The sequence below is a fragment of the Alligator sinensis genome, unplaced genomic scaffold, assembly GCF_000455745.1.
Source record: "Alligator sinensis unplaced genomic scaffold, ASM45574v1 scaffold246_1, whole genome shotgun sequence".
NCBI lineage: Eukaryota > Metazoa > Chordata > Crocodylia > Alligatoridae > Alligator > Alligator sinensis.
Genome location: NW_005842367.1, coordinates 1133707 through 1145736, shown reverse-complemented (window position 1 = coordinate 1145736; position 12030 = coordinate 1133707). Strand labels below are relative to the sequence as shown.

Sequence of the window (12030 nt, the reverse complement as noted above, 5' to 3'; positions counted from 1 at the left end):
GCGCCCCGGCCGCTCTCGGCCCCGGGCAAGGGAAAGCTGAAGCGCCCGCCTGAGCCCCCGGGGAGCGGCGCGGCTTTAGCTTTCGCTTGTCGCGGGGGAGAAGGAGCCACAGCGGCTGACGTGGTAAATACCGGCCCCCTTGCAACGAGCTGTAGTCGATGCCTCTGTGTGGACCGGCCGCCGGGCCCTGCAGGGTAGGGCAGGGCAGGGCCTGTCCATGAAGTCGGGGGCAGCCCCGCTGGGGGCTGCACATGCCCACCAGCCACCTGGCTCTGCCGCCGCTCAGCTGGCTGCTGCAGCTGGGTCCAGGGCTGGCATGCCAGGCGCCCTGCGGTCTGGAGCCAGCCTGCCGGGAGCCCTGTGGTCCAGGTCTGGCCCAGGGCCAGGGAGGGTTGGCACTCTGCGTGTCCCTAGTCCAGCTGCGATCAGATCACCTCTTGTGTGTAAGGCCTTGTTTACATGGGACACTTCTAGTTGTTACTCTTGATACTTTTGTTCCAGAATAAGTCTTGCGGTTTTTTTCTTTCCCTGTCTAGCTTAAAACTCTTCAATTAAAGATCAGCCTGTCCACATAAGGAGTTATCCTGGTATCATTGTGTAAGTTTAATTTCTCATTTTGCTTATTCTGAAATGTGAAATTATTAATTATCCTGTCCTGGGTCAGGCAAACCCTGTGTACTTATAGGACTGGGGCCTAAAAGTTCAAGAAAACACAAGATCTCTGTGTGGGGCAGTTCATTTTGTTGGAGACAAAACTCGCAGTCATTTGTCTCAATATTTTTTTTTCCCCTGGCTGACCTTAACATGGGTGTGGATCGCTATCCACGCTAAGTTGTTTTCACTTCTGGTTTCCTTCAGAGCTCTGGGAACTGACCAACAAGGGTTGCAGTTGCAGTTTGATTGTTGACCTCCTCTGTTCTTTGGTGGTGGTGGGGTACGACGTAACTGTACCTGGCTTCTATTGTAACCTTCCTCTTATTCATGCAATAATTTGCATGCATGTCACAAAGAAGAAATATTATTTATTGTATAAAAGGTAGCTAGCTTTGGCACTGCTGGATGACTTGTGACATGTCTAAAATTCTTCATTACAATCTTTACTTTCCAGACGTTCCATTGTGATCTGGGATTATTACTGGCCAGTGTATATGAATTATATTGTCATTTTTTTACCCCACTTTGTCTAATTCCTTATGCTTTGCCTGTTGCCTTATAGTTCATCTAGGTTGTTGTTCCCTGCTTTGGTATTTCTAATTTCTCTAACATTGGCAGAATGTTACAGGTTCTCACTTTAAAGGCCTCTCTGGATTTTTGTGAAGTAAAAGTTCTTGTTCTCTTTGTGTTTTATTTAATTGCAGGGCCTTTGGGACCGCTGTAGTGTTGACCTCTTGTGTAACTGAGCAGAATTTAGAAATCTGTTGGTTCCTCAGATTATGAGGTCAGGCTATTTTTACAGGAAAGCAAGAGAAAGGAGCCCATTTATCCTCTTGAGATTGTATTCAGTATGTTGTTTTGTTGACATTCTGGCTTCTGGTTTTAGTAAGAGTATGCCAAGCCTGCTGTCCTGTAGCAGTACTTGGACAACATGCAGGTTACAGTTGTCAGTTTTCGTTTGCAGGACAGTGTTTGAACTATAAGGCTGGGATATAGAAGAGGGGATTGTATTTATAGAAATACATTCATCGTTGCTTGTTAGATGTAGTTAGAGAGAGACTTGTTTCAGTCCTGCAAATAACCTCCATGTTTTTATCTATGGCCGATGTCACCCATTTAACTTAATACAGACTAAGTGGTGTTAAAACTCACAAAAATGCATGGTTAAGCAGTTTAGTATGCATTAAGTGCTGTCATAGCATTGGAAAGTTGTTCCCTTTCAAGTGAGGATTACCAGTACAGCTACAACCTGGAAACCTGACTAAATGTAAGGTGTAACTTCACAGTTAGAAATGGCACTTAAAATGTGAGCACCCTCACGTTAAAGCTCATTAATACATGCCAAATGTCTTCTGAGTGTCTGTTATGCCACTTCAGGTTAGTGTTAATTCTACGACTTGCTACCAAGCTCACATTAGGGTAACTGCAGTTATAGAATCATAGAAAATCATAAAAAATTTAGGGTTGGAAGGGCACCTAGTCCAGTGCCATACTCAAAGCAGGATCATCCCAGCCAAGGCTTGGTCTAGCCAGGTCTTAAAAATTTCCAAGGATGGAGATTCTACAGCCTTTCTGGGTAACATATTCCTGTGCTTCACTGCGCTCCTAGTGAGAAAGTTATTCCTAATATCTAACCTAAACTTCCCTTCCTGCAACTTGAGACTGTAGTTCATTAGTCATCTGCCACCACTGAGAAGAGTCTAGCTCCATCCTCTTTGGAACCCCACTTCAAGTAGTTGAAGGCTGTTATTAAATCCCCCCTCAGTCTTCTCTTCTGCAGACTAAATAAACCCAGTTCCCTCAGCCTCTCCTCATAAATCATGTGCGCCAGCCCCATAACCATTTTTGTTGTCCTCTCCTGGACTCTCTCGTATTTGTCCACATCCTTTCTGTAGAGGGGCCCAAAACTGAACACAGTACTCCAGATGTGGCCTCACCAGTACCGAAGAGGGGAATAATCACTTCCCTTGATCTGCTTGCAGTGCTCCTACTAATGCAGCCCAGTATGCTGTTAACTGCCTTCTCAACAAAGGCACACTGTTGTCTCGTGTTCAGCTTATTATCCACTGTAACCCCCAGGTTCTTTTCTGCAGAGCTGTTGCTGATGCCACTTGGTCCCCAGCCTGTCCTGGTACATGGGATTGTTCTGTCCTAAGTGCAGGGCTTTGCACTTGTCCTTATTTGAACCTCATGAGATTTCTTTTGGTGCAGACTTCCAATTTGCCTCAGTCTTTCTGAATCCTAGTCCCACCCCCCATCTTATTTACTATTACCCCCAGCTTGGTGTCATCTGCATACTAGCTGATGGTACATGCCATCTCATCTTCCAGGTCATTGATGAAGATACTGAACAGGTCTGCTCCACAGAGATAAAATGAGCAATTTTTGGCCCTCCAGTAACCCAGGGTGCACCACTCCCAGCCCCTGCCTGCCTCCTGCTCCATGGACAAACTTTTCACTCTCCTGAATGCCCAGGGGTTGTGTCCTACCTGGGTTGTAGCAGGCAGCACCCTGTAAAGACTCTGAGAGGGGGTTAAAGCAGTAGGGACATGGAGCTGGGAAGCAAGAGGCATAGAGGCTGTGGCTTCCGTTGATGGGAAGAGGCTTTGTTGAAGAGAACCCTCCACTGACCCCTGCTGATGTGATCCCAACCCCATCCCCAACTTTACCAGAGAGGCCTGTGCCTTTCACTGGCTTGGAGCTAGGCAAAAGCCAGAGAAAAGTTCAATTAACCTTGGTTACATGAGGTTAATTGGAATTTTTCCACATAGCTTGGCCTGGTTTCCCTCAAACACCATCAGCTCTCCTCTGGCCAGGTGGCTTAAGAGGTGGTGTGGTTTCCCTCTACCAGCCCCCCCCCCCCCCCCCCCCCCCCCCCTTCCAATCTTGACGCTTGGGAGCAGGGGAGGAAAGAAAAGCTTTGCTACCAGCAAGAAGCTCCTGGAGTTTAGCATGGCAACAGTACAGAACAGGGAAGCATAGAGCCCTCTCTGGGGAAGGTGCGGGGCCTGAGATCACGTTATGGGGGCTGGGGCTAGTGAAGGGCTTGCAGAACAGCCTTCTTACACTACCCACCACCCCCAGATGGGAATGCAGGGGGCCTACAAAGGTAAGCCACAACCCCCACACTTCTCTGCCTCCCAGCTACATGCTCCTGTTGCAACCCCCACCTTTCCTCGCCCCCCCCCCGGGCACCATCTGTTAGCAAGGATAAAGAGTAGGTGTCTGGCTCCTAGCCACATCCCTGCTTGCCAGCCCTCTAGGCCAGTGGTTCTCAACCTTTTTTGGACCAAGACCCATTTGTAAACATTGATGGCCAATTCCAACCCATTCCCCCCTGTCCGTCACCCCGCAACCTGTTGCCCCCAGACTCCAGCTCCCCACTGTGGGGAAGCATGAGACATGGGTAGTGGGACTGTAGGGTGGGGGGTATGGGGCAGCAGGGGCTGCAAGCAGCCCTTTGCAAGTTGGAACTCTGCCAGCCTGCAAGGGAAAAGCCATGGTTTTTCTCCTTTAAAGAAGAATCCGTTTTTAAAGTTTGTTGATCCATTTTAAAGTTTGCTTGTGACCCTTTCATATATTCTTATGACCAGAGGTGACCTGAGCAGGGTGCAGGACCCAGGGCAAATCAGCTTGTGCGGGGCCCCTCCCCCAGACATGAGGAAGCCGGCAGTGGATTCGGCAGCAAGTGCCAAGCAGCCAGATGCTGCTCCACCCGGCTCTGGGGCCCAGGGCGGTTGCCCCAATTTGCCCCCGGGGCAGAGATCCACTCCCTTCATGTCCCTGCCCATGGAACCAGCGCCTGTCACTGGGATGTGCTGGGAGCAGATTGTGGCTCTGCCTCAGACCTAGCCTAGCTCTGTTACTGCCTCATGATCCCAATCCCTGGCCCTGCCTGCCCATCCTGCTTCCAGATGCTGCTCCCCACCCGAAGCTCTCTCTCATCCGCCTGGTCATGTGCCCTAGCCGAGCGGGTCCAGCCAGTCTCCATGGAGCCCCTGCTAGCCCGATTTGTCAGGAGCCCCCAGAGATGGGTGCAGGTGGACGGGCTGGGGTGCCTGGGCAGCAGGGCTGTGGCTGGCAGCAGCAGCTAGAAGGAGCCACCACGGGCTTCCGGGAAAGGGAGTCCAGCCACTGTGTTGCACGAGTCCCACTGTACGCCTAGGGCCACCAGGACCATCTGCGCATGCCACAGCTCAGGATGTCCCCCATGCTTGGGCTAGTTAGGGCCAAGGGACCCACTGTGGGTTGGACAGAATGCCTTGGTGGGCTGGATCTGACCCTCAGGCTGTAATTCGCCCACCTCTGCTTTAATGTCACAACATTCCAGTGCTTTGCAACTGTTTCACTTGAGCAATTCAGATCATAGCTCCACTGTTGATCACTTGCTATGCTATTAACTTGAGGTGTTTAAGTGTTTTTAACATCTGAATCTGTGGTATAATGATAACAGAGAGGGAATGTTGATATGGACTTCAGTGGGAACATAATTAGGCTGCTAATGGAAATGATGTTTACAGGTTAATCATGTTTATACCAGAAAACCGTTTTTAAGAAGGCATTTTAATTTGTAAACTGTCAGAAAAATGTTGACATATATTTTATACTCTTAGAAACACTGTCTTAGGATACTATATGATGTGACAAGTAGCAAATTAATATTAGCACAATTTTAATTTAGGCATAATTGCAAATGCTAGACTGTACTTTACAAAGTATTAAATAAAATTCACTCTATTTAAAAAAAAAATGCAAACAGCTATTCACTGGAACAAATAAGTGTTTGTAGTTCTAGAACTAATCAATGCGACTTTTATTTAATCCCAGTTGTGTATTTCAACTTTAAAATGATAGGTCATTTCTATATTGTACACACACAAAACTCAGTCCTGCAAGTTATTTTTGAGAACATAGGACTGTAACAGGCCTCTTGTGTCATTGAGTCTGATCCCCTGTTTTGCTGGCAACTACATCGTATAACTTATTTCATAAGCTGGTCCTAAAACTGGGTAAGGGTTTATCCCTATTACTGCTGGAAAGCTGTTTCAGAGCCTTACTCCTCTGATCATTAGAAATCCACTTCTAGCTTCCAGCCTATATTTATTCATAGACATTTTGTACCCATTGTTTTCTGTACTGGTAGTGTCCTTGTCTTAAAAAGATTTCTTCCATTTTCAGATTTCCTCCCAACCACACACATTTTTACACAGCAATCATATTCCCTCTACACATTCATTTTAGTAAGCCAGCCAAGCCAACTTTTTTGTTAATCATGTTAGCTACTAATGAAGAGTCTTCTAAGGCAGGGGTTGGCAACATTTCTGGCAGTTGGTTGAAATGACCCAGCTTGGGTCTGAAGTGGGCCAACACTAGGGCCCAACTGCTTCCCGCACCTCTCCCTGCCACCCACCTGTGGTACAGCACAGGCAAAGTTCCCCCTGTGGCAAAGTCTACAGCACCTGGCTGTGGCATGGCATGGGCAGAACTCACCCTTTGCCAAAGGCCCTGGCACCCAGCTGTAGCATAACTTGGGCAGAGCCTCTCATCATCGAATGGTGCCAAAGCCACAGCTTTGTAGGTTGGATCCAAAGACTCTGTGGGCCACAGGTTGCTGACCCTTGTGCTAAGAGACGATTTTCTTTCCTTTTATCATCCTAATAGTGTTTCCATTAACCTGTTCCATCTTAGATTAAACTTTTTTTAACATGAATGTCCAGAATTGTATGCAGTATTTGAGATGATGTCTCACCAGTGCCTTGTAAATGTCGTTATCTCTTTTGGAAATAGCTCTCCTGATCCATCCTATAATTGCATTTTAGCTCTTTTAGGGCTGTCTCACATTGTAGTTATTGTTATTCTATGATACCAAGGTTGTTCTACTACCCTGATACTGCTATCTGATTAATACCCAAGCTTATTGTAAAAATTCTTGTTCCATAAGTGCAAGCACTTTCACTTTACACTATTACATTTCACAACACTTCTGGTATTCCAATAATCAAGATAATTTATTTCTTCTTGTATAATATTGGGGTCCTTCTCTAGCCTAATAGTGCCTCAAGTTTGTCGTCAGCAAATTTCATTATCACGCTTCTACTTTGTGTCAAAGCCCTGAATGATAATATTAAATAAAATTATTCTTGAGATTGAATTCTCATGGCTAATTAACTTCTCCCACTTGACTGTTCATATTTCAGTGCAACTGTAGTTGTATTCTGTGTAGTCCCTTACCTGTCTTGCAGCTCTCCTACATAGAGGTGTAACTTTTTACATTTTGTTGCCCGTGCTGGCACAGTGTGTGGGAGGGGAGCGAGCACTTTCCTTCTCGTACAGGGGCTGTGGCAAGGGCTGCTGTTCCCTTGATGTATGCTCCCCCAAAATGGGCTGCCGCAGCAGTGTAGGCTCCTTGCATACTGCATTCTGGTGCCCCCTCTGAATTGGCACCTGGGGGTGATGCCTCTGTTGACCCCTGCCTCAAGTTATGCTACTGAGTCTATAATCTCCATCTTCTTGAGTTTAACTAATAATTTCCCATGTGGCATTGTATCAGATGCTTCACCAAAGTACAGGAAACCCTTGTTATTTGTGGGTTCAGCATTCGCGGTTTCAAATATTTGCAAATGCCAAACCTGCATTTTCAATACACTTTAAACACTTACTGGAGCTCTTCGGGAGCTCCACGCTTGCTGCCGGGCTCCCCCCGGAGCCGTGTCCTAGTCACAGATTTTGCCATTCGTGGGGATCATGGGAACGTATACCCCGAGAATGGCCAGGGTCGCCTGTAGAGATATATTAGATCTACCACATGTAACATGTCATTTGTCTAGAAAATCATTTCTTATCTAAGAGAACTGTTGCATTAGTCTACCCTTTGTGAATTCTTGTTACATTTTATCCCATTTTCTGCTTACATCTGTGTCTCTGATTAGGCTTTCCTTTAAAGTTTCTTCTAAATTCTTGCATGGAATTAAAATCAGAAGAATGATCCTGTAGCCATCTGCATCATTCATCCTCCTTAAAAATACGTACAGTTTTTGCTTTTCTCCTTTCATATGATACCACCCTTATTCCTTCTTCCCATATTCCCCATAGGGTCTCTTAAAAAAAAAGATACAACAGAGAAACCTATAATAAGGTAGTTATACTCCCAATTTGTTCTGAAGCTGTTTACTACGAGAATTTTTCTTGCTTGGAATGCAACTTCCAAATAGTTTTTGCACCTTCCATTTTGATGAAATTCAAAGCTGCTTTTGCATTTAGTCTTGGAGTTTTTCAGTCCAGTTGATTTTACTAACTAGTTCGCTTTCTCTCTCATGGCTTGCCCTCTTGAAATGGAAAACCATTGTTATGAATCTGCTTTTTTGTTTCTCTTTCATTTAATTAAAAACAATTAGCTTGTGGGTATTTGATCCAAGATTATTTTCTACTTGCAGCTCTTCTACTAAAGTCATTTCTGCTTACCAAGTTAAGGGTAGTATCCTGTCATGTGAATGGAGAATGTACTTTTAAGAAGTGGGGGTGAATGATGGGTCATTCATCTGATTTCAACTCTGAAATGCTACCACTGCTTATTTCTTTGATATCTGGTAAAGAAATTGGTCAAGTATTACATACAATATTAAGTGAGCCCTACCTTTTTTTAGCATTATTTATACTGGAGGTGTCAAACTCAAATGAGTTAGTGGGCTCAGTGGTGCTCAACTTCTTGGCTGGCCAAGTGAATAGTATGGGAGCAATCTGTGGGCCAGATCCTGTATTAGGCCCAGATCAGGCCTTGCATCTCCCAGGCCCCTTGAGTCTGGATCAGGCTCCATGTCGTCTCATCCCACCCCTGGGCACCTAGATTCAGTTCTGTGTCATCCCAACCCTTGTTGCACAATATAACGTACAGTGCCTTGCTCTTGGGTCCCCGTGCTCCTCTCAGTTCTGGAAAATTGGCAGTGGAGAAGTAGCAATGAATGTTGTTAACCAATCTCCTGCTGCCAAATTTTCAGGTCTGTTGGGAGCCTGGCAGGTTGAATGACACTACTTCTTGGCTGTGAATAGGTTGGATCCAGGCTGTAGATAGGTTGGATCCAGACTATGGATTGCCACAGCTGCTGTCAGCAAAACCAATGTGCACGTGGGTTTAATGCCATTGCTTGATTTCCTGCTGCAGATTCACATGCTGAATGATGGTCAAAAACTGGACATTTGGCAGCAGGTGAGGGCAGGGATATATTAACCCTTTAGGTGCTGGATGTACTAGCACAGTGGCTCTAGGACCTGGTACAAGAATCACTGCAGGTCAGATCTGGAAGTGAGTTATCTGACCAAAGAATTCTTGTGGGCTAGATGACCTATCTCTGCAAGCTGAATGGAGCTGTTTGACACCCCTAATTTATACTGTGGAACTTCCTGTATATAAGGGAAGCTAACGCCTCTCAGAGATAGTTTTGGCTAGTATTTATTAGCAGTCTCTCAATGTGCAAGTCTGACCCTGGGGATCTGTAGCAAACTCTTAGTAGTACTATGTTAGAGGTGCACAACACATGCGCCTACAAATTGTTTTCTGATGAGGGGTTGTCTTGATGCCTGCTCAGTCTGGCCAAACACTGAGTTTCTGGACTACTGATATTATCCTGGTGGTTTGCACATGGCCCATAGGTCAGGGGTGCCCAATATGTGGCCCAAGTAGTACCTCCTTGTCCACAGCGTTTGATGCAAATAAGTTCTGCTTATACCTGTGCTGTCCCTTATTTTTTATGGTCTGCCACATCATAAATGTATAATCCTATGCTCTTACTTTAACTTTATTTCTAATTATCTTGAGTAGTGTATTTCCTTTCTATAGCTGTGTTCCAGTCAATATTGCTATTCCTCTTTTTCCATTATCCCTGTTGAGATGGAATCTCATTACAATGAAGCCTGTTCTAACAAAAATTTTATTGTAACAAAAATACTTGCAAGACCTGGCTCCTGACCTAGAGTAAATAGTGCCAGGTGGCTCTTGGTAAAATAAATTTCACTACTATAAAAATTATACTTACCTGGCTCACAATGGGATTTTATCTGACCCCCAACAGGTCCCTTGGCCTCTCCCAGCCCAGGCACGGGGGCAGCCTGGGCTGTGGCACATGCAGCCTGTCCTGCTGCTCCCAGACATGCAGTGGGGCTGTGGCAGCGCAGTGGCCAGACTCCGCTGCTAGTATTGCTGCTGCTGCTAGACCCATCCCCACTGCCCGGGCGTCCCAGGCATCTACCCTGCATCTACCACCAGGGGAGCCAGATGGAGTGGGTGGGCAGGTGGGGTCTCCATGGAGACTGGCCCAGCACCTGTGTGGGTAGGTTGCATTTTGCTTGACAGATGGGATGCAGCTGCAGGCATGTGGGATCCACTTCCCACGCATCCCTGTGATGGGTGCTGGTTCCATGGGCAGGGGCATTCTGGGAGCGGATCGTGGCTCTGCCCCGGCCCTGTGCTGTCACTGCCCCGAAATTCCACCCCCCCAATCCTGCTCTTAGATGCCACTCCCTGCCCATCCATGGCCCCATCCCAACTGCCTGGCCAAGTGCATCCTGCCTACACAGGTCCCAAGCTGGTCTCCATGGAGACTCTGGGGGCTGGAATGGAAGGGTGGTGACAGTGTGGTGCTGGGCCCCCGGGGCAGAGCCATTTAGGTAGTTTTGGTGAGCTGTTTGGGGAGGGAGTGCTAACCCAGCCCACAACAGCTCACCAAAACTCCCTAAGTGGCCCTCCAGCCCAAATAATTGACCACCCCTGTCCTAGTAGCTCAAATAAAATGTTTGCTCCTTGCTTGCTATATGCAAACTTTCATAGTGCTAGTAGTGCTGCTTTGATTTTTTTGCATTGTATGAGATGCGTGTACCTATTATAAGTGGTGTTACTGTGGAGTAGCTGGTTCATGATGTAAATCCTTTCTGTTTACTCATTGTATCTTGTGTCTCCAAACTCATTTGCTGTGTGGTAACTGAATATGAATAACAATGTGCTCTTTTTGCAAAAAAAAAACAACACAACCCAACCAAAAACCTCAAAAAACAAACCCAGCAGCATACTGGATTGGATTAACAGGAGCATCATTTGCAAATCAAGAGAATTGATATTTCCACTCTCTACAGTACTAGTAAATGAGGTTCTCCTCTTTTGGAGAACCATGTCCAGTTTTTGTTTTTGCCATGTGGGACCAATGTGGATTGATTGGAAAGAGGTCTGCAGGGCACAAAAAATCATTAGAAGCCTAGAAAACTTGACATGAGGAAAGGCCGAAAGAAGTTGGATTATCTAGTCTGTAGAAGAGAAGACTGAGAGGGGATTTGATACCAGTTTTCAGATACCTGAAGGTGACTTATGAAGAGGATAGAGGACTATTCTGTGACCACAGAACAGAACTAGGAGCAGTGGTCTCAAACTGCAGCAAAGGAAATTTAGACTGGAAATTAAGCAAAACTTTCTGACTATGAATGTGGTTAAAGATTGAAACGGGCTATGTAGGGAGGTTGTAGAATCTCCATTCCTTGAAGACTTTAAGACAGATACTGGACTATGATGGTGATCTTGCTTTGAACAGGGGCCAGAAATAGATTATTTTCTGAGGTCCCGTCAAGCCCTACTGTCCCAAGACCCTGTGAACTGTTTGTGAGAAATTTTACATCGTAAAATTTGGGCTAAGTTTGCCTAGCATAGCTTTCACTTCCCAGAAGTAAATATGGACCCAAGCAGTTGGGGAAATGAAAATCACCCACATCTTTTCCATTATAAGTAGTATGTTGTAAGAATACTTGTTCGTATTTTACTTGCCAGAGATTCGTTGTATCCTTTTAAAATTGGAAATGCTGTCCCAGGGTGGTTGAAAGTTTTTTAAAAGTTAAGGAAATGGCAAATAAAAGCAATGAAAGTACTCAAGTATACGAGTAACTTACTCGGATGTGTCTGTGGAAGACTCGTCTATAATGTATTACATAAAGGAAACTGGATTTGTTTTCAAATTCCTGCCCAACACACAAGCAAACTGGAGAAAAGTTTTTACCTATTATTTTCACTTAGAGAGAACTTAGTTTTTACTTTTTACTACCATAAGCACTGCATTCAAACAGAAGGATGAGTTTGGGGTTTGTTTGTTTGGTTTTTTTAATTGTTGCTTAGTTACTACACCATTGCTTGAAGCAAGATAACAGACAGAATAGACTAATTCAGGGGCTGGTGACGTATGGCCTGCAGGCTGGATCCAGCCTGTCAAGTCATCAGATTCAGTCCATGAAGTGTTAATGTCTGTGGTGATTTGGAGTGTCTATAGAGCTTCCTTAGTGGTGTGGCCATCATGACAGGGAAAGCAGTGACACTGGGGGTGAAGTGGGGAGAAGAGGGAGGGAAAG

General features: G+C 45.7%; 2 protein-coding genes across 8 annotated transcripts in view; one reads left to right on the top strand and one right to left on the bottom strand.

The window, feature by feature from the left end:
- KLHL5 (kelch like family member 5) overlaps positions 1-12030 on the top strand; it is a 146166-nt gene continuing 134136 nt past the window's right edge. For 4 of the 7 annotated variants that reach the window (XM_006029229.3, XM_025210681.1, XM_025210678.1 and 1 more), the window contains exons 1-2: positions 1-123; positions 537-597. The gene's annotated coding sequence lies outside the window, so the exon portion shown is untranslated. Of the gene's footprint in view, positions 124-536; positions 598-12030 lie in introns of those variants that run through there. The other 3 variants (XM_025210682.1, XM_025210680.1, XM_025210683.1) reach the window with 2 other exon arrangements.
- TMEM156 (transmembrane protein 156) overlaps positions 1-12030 on the bottom strand; it is a 96860-nt gene that overhangs the window by 41017 nt on the left and 43813 nt on the right. The gene's annotated exons all lie outside the window — the stretch shown is intronic.